Below are 5,115 nucleotides of genomic sequence, written 5' to 3' on the forward strand. Positions count from 1 at the left end.
CACCCTATACAAAAGTTAACTCAAAATGGATCAAAGATCTAAACATTAGGTCTAAGACCATAAAACAGATAGAGGAAAATGTTGGGAGATATCTTATGGATCTTACAACTGGAGGCGGTTTTATGGACCTTAAACCTAAAGCAAGAGCACTGAAGAAGGAAATAAATAAATGGGAACTCCTCAAAATTAAACACTTTTGTGCATCAAAGAACTTCATCAAGAAAGTAGAAAGACAGCCTTCACAATGGGAGACAATATTTGGAAATGATATATCAGATAAAGGTCTAGTATCCAGAATTTATAAAGAGATTGTTCATCTCAACAACAAAAAGACAGCCAACCCAATTACAAAATGGGAAAAAGACTTGAACAGACACCTCTCAGAAGAGGAAATACGGATAGCCAAGAGGCACATGAAGAGATGCTCAATGTCCCTGGCCATTAGAGAAATGCAAATCAAAACCACAATGAGATATCATCTCACACCCACCAGAATGGCCATTATCAACAAAACAGAAAATGACAAGTGCTGGAGAGGATGCGGAGAAAGAGGCACACTTATCCACTGTTGGTGGGAATGTCAAAGGGTGCAACCACTGTGGAAGGCAGTTTGGCGGTTCCTCAAAAAGCTGAATATAGAATTGCCATACGACCCAGCAATACCATTGCTAGGTATCTACTCAAAGGACTTAAGGGCAAAGACACAAACGGACATTTGCACACCAATGTTTATAGCAGCATTATTTACAATTGCAAAGAGATGGAAACAGCCAAAATCTCCATCAACAGAAGAGTGGCTAAACAAACTGTGGTATATACATACGATGGAATATTATGCAGCTTTAAGACAAGATAAACTTATGGATAGACCTAGAGAATATTATGCTGAGTGAATCCAGCCAAAAACTAAAGGACAAATACTGTATGGTCCCACTGATGTGAACGGACATTCGAGAATAAACTTGAAATATGTCATTGGTAACAGAGTTCAGCAGGAGTTAGAAACAGGGTAAGACAATGGGTAATTGAAGCTGAAGGGATACAGACTGTGCAACAGGACTAGATACAAAAACTCAAAAATGGACAGCACAATAATACCTAATTGTAAAGTAATCATGTTAAAACACTGAATGAAGCTGCATCTGAGCTATAGGTTTTTGTTTTGTTTTGTTTTGATTTTACTATTATTACTTTTATTTTTTTCTCTATATTAACATTCTATATCTTTTTCGGTTATGTTGCTAGTTCTTCTAAACCAATGCAAATGTACTAAGAAATGATGATCATGCATCTATGTGATGATGTTAAGAATTAATGATTGCATGTGTAGAATGGTATGATCTCTAAATGTTGGGTTAATTTCTTTTTTTCCGTTAATTAAAAAAAAAAAAAAGAGAAGGGATAATTGGAGATGAAGGGATACAGACTGTACAACGGGACTGGATATAAAAACTCAGAAATGGACAGCACAATACTACCCAATTGTAATGCAATTATGTTAAAACACTGAATGAAGCTGCATGTGAGGTATAGGTTTTTTGTTTTTGTTTTTTTTGTTTTTTTTTCTTTCTATTATTGTTTTAATTCTTATTCTGTTGTCTTTTTATTTCTTTTTCTAAATCGATGCAAATGTACTAAGAAATGATGAATATGCAACTATGTGATGTTATTAAGAATTACTGATTGTACATGTAGATTGGAATGATTTCTAATTGTTTTATTAATTCTTTTTTTAATTAATAAAAAAAAAAAGAAAAAAAAAAAAAAGATATGAAGCGGCCGCAGCGCCCTCCGGCCGCCATTGCGCGCCCGAAACTTTCCAGCGCCCGCGCCTGTCGGGGACTCGCGGCGGCGGGGGCGGCCCGGGGGCGGCGCTCGGCGGCTCCGGGGCGCCGGGCCCTCCTCGGCCGCGGACGCCGGGGCGCGGGGCCTGACGGCCGCAGGGAGGCAGCGAGCGGGCCGGGCGCGGCCGCGCCGCCACAAGTTGCGCGGCTTCGCGGCGAGGTAACTGAAGATAGAAAACAGGCCTAAAAAGAAACCCTAGAAAGAAAAAAGGGATCTGCCTACATTTGACTCTGAGAAGGCCCCAGCAAGTACCTTGCGGTTTATATGATTGGATGCCTGCACGCTCACTTGTCTGAAGGTCTACACATGAAGTCACCATAAAGAGGGTGGCTCCTCCTTCATAAAGACCTCATCGCTGGTTGGTGAGGCTAAGATGAGCATAACCAGTGACGAGGTGAACTTTTTGGTGTATCGCTATCTGCAGGAGTCAGGGTTTTCTCATTCGGCCTTCACGTTCGGTATTGAGAGCCACATCAGCCAGTCCAACATCAATGGGACGCTAGTACCCCCGGCCGCCCTCATCTCCATCCTCCAGAAGGGACTGCAGTATGTGGAGGCGGAAATCAACATCAATGAGGATGGCACAGTCTTTGACGGCCGCCCTATAGAGTCCCTTTCCCTGATCGACGCCGTGATGCCCGACGTGGTACAGACACGGCAGCAGGCATTCAGAGAGAAGCTAGCTCAGCAGCAAGCCAGTGCTGCGGCCGCGGCGGCAGCAGCAGCAGCAACAGCAACAGCGGCAGTGGCGGCGACACCCCCAGCAGCTGTGTCCCAGCAAAATCCACCAAAGATCGGAGAGGCCGCAGTGAATGGGGACGAGAACGGGGCACATGCGATAAATAATCATTCAAAACCAATGGAGATAGACGGGGACGTTGAGATTCCCCCCAACAAGGCCACCGTCCTCCGGGGCCATGAGTCTGAGGTGTTCATCTGTGCCTGGAACCCTGTCAGCGACCTTCTGGCTTCCGGGTCTGGAGACTCCACTGCAAGGATATGGAACCTTAACGAGAACAGCAACGGAGGCTCCACCCAGCTGGAGCTGAGGCACTGCATACGAGAAGGGGGACACAACGTCCCTAGTAATAAAGACGTGACCTCGCTGGACTGGAATAGTGATGGAACACTATTGGCTACTGGGTCCTATGATGGTTTTGCAAGAATATGGACGGAAGATGGTAACCTGGCCAGCACCTTAGGCCAACATAAAGGTCCCATCTTTGCCTTGAAATGGAACAAAAAGGGGAATTACATTTTGAGTGCCGGTGTAGACAAAACAACAATAATTTGGGATGCCCACACAGGAGAAGCCAAGCAACAGTTTCCTTTTCATTCAGCCCCCGCTCTTGATGTAGACTGGCAGAACAACACTACCTTTGCCTCCTGTGGCACGGACATGTGCATTCATGTGTGCAGGCTCGGCTGCGAACGCCCAGTCAAAACCTTCCAAGGACACACGAACGAGGTGAATGCAATCAAATGGGATCCTTCTGGAATGCTGCTAACATCCTGTTCTGATGACATGACATTAAAGATCTGGAGTATGAAGCAGGATCCATGTGTCCACGACCTTCAGGCTCACAGCAAAGAGATCTACACCATCAAGTGGAGTCCCACCGGGCCCGCCACCAGCAACCCAAACTCCAACATAATGCTAGCAAGTGCTTCATTTGATTCTACGGTTCGGCTTTGGGACGTCGAGCGAGGTGTTTGCATCCACACACTAACGAAACACCAGGAAGCTGTCTACAGTGTAGCTTTTAGCCCTGATGGAAAATATTTGGCCAGCGGTTCCTTTGACAAGTGTGTCCATATCTGGAATACTCAGAGTGGAAGCCTCGTCCACAGCTACCAAGGCACTGGCGGCATCTTTGAGGTTTGCTGGAATGCGCGAGGAGACAAAGTGGTGCCAGCGCGTCCGACGGCTCTGTGTGTGTGTTAGATCTGCGGAAGTAAACACAAAATGCTGTAGAAAAAAAGAATTCTAATGGACCAGCAGTGAGTGTGTGGGTTTGCCACACTCTTCCAACACAATCCTTATCAGCTCCAAAACTGTGTGAACCTGACTTGCGTTAGAGTGTACTTTGAAATCAAGTCGTCCCTGGCCACAGGAGTCTATATTTTTTTGTAATCTTCATCAAGAAGTTTAAAAACAAACAAAACCACAGTCATTTTATGGGGTGGGGGGGAGAAAGGATGGCTTCTGCCTGGGACATTCTGCCTGGGGAACACGAAGCCAAGAGCTAGACAGTGCATGGTTTGCTCCATCGAACAGGCCCTGATGGCTGAAAGGAAAAAAAAAAAAAAAAAAAAAAAGAAGCTGTGCCAAAAAAAACACAAAAAGGCAAAATGCTGTGATAAACCAAAAGGGGAAAAGAAAATCCTCCTCCTGTGGTGTTTTTTTTTTTTTTTTTTTCCTTACAATTTGGACACTACAGTTGCTCTCGCAAAGGACGTTCAAAGACTGGTTTCTACCGATGAAATGTGCAACTTTGTAAGCCCAACACTTTCTATTTTCTAGAATCTTTTTTTTGTTCAGTGATTTTTCTATCACCTGGAATCCTATTGTCTGGGGGCCTCAGGCTGAGATGGATACTGTTTATTTGGGGTTTGTCGCCTCTTTCCTCTGTTGTTCCCTGTCCCCTCTGCCTTTTTCTTCTGGTTTTGTTTCACTCTTCAGTACACCCTCAGTAGATGTAGCCAGGTGGACACAAGGACAAAATCTTTGATGGACAGCTTTCTCTCTCCCCCTCTGCACCATCCTGCCTTCCCCTTCCCTCCCCTTGCTCACTTTCTCTCTGTCCCTTTCATGTAGTTGCTTCAGATCTTAGCATCGCAAGGGCACTTTGAGTGTGTAATAAGTGCTTTATGTAAGAATGCAGGGCAGGGAGATTTTTACATGAGAAAAAAAATGACTTATAAGAGAAAGAGCCCGGAGTATTTTTGAAAAAAAAATTATTTTTATGTTAAACAATTTTAAAATGGCCATCAGACATAGACAGCTTTGTGTGATTCATATTTTAAAATTTTTGAAAATACACAGGAAGGGTCTGAGGTAGCTTTCCCCTTTCCCTCTCTTTAGCTTCACGAAAGGTGGTCAAGAAAATGCCAGGTGGAAAACAGGTCGGTCCTATGGTTAGCAACGAGATTGTTCTGCAACCCATGAGAAAAATTCCAGCAGTTTTGGTCCAAAGAAGAGAAAGTGCATCTTTTGGTGTGTGTTCACTGTCACAGCCGGCGGAAAAGAAAGAACACTGCCTTCTGACC

The 5,115-nt window shown here is 44.4% G+C and overlaps 1 pseudogene; it reads left to right on the forward strand.

Annotated features, from left to right (window-relative positions):
* The first annotated feature begins 1,941 nt into the window (after positions 1-1,941).
* LOC143652121 (F-box-like/WD repeat-containing protein TBL1X pseudogene) lies at positions 1,942-4,229 on the forward strand (annotated as a pseudogene).
* The last annotated feature ends 886 nt before the right edge of the window (positions 4,230-5,115 follow it).

Source organism: Tamandua tetradactyla, chromosome 12 (assembly GCF_023851605.1).
Source record: "Tamandua tetradactyla isolate mTamTet1 chromosome 12, mTamTet1.pri, whole genome shotgun sequence".
Lineage (NCBI taxonomy): Eukaryota > Metazoa > Chordata > Mammalia > Pilosa > Myrmecophagidae > Tamandua > Tamandua tetradactyla.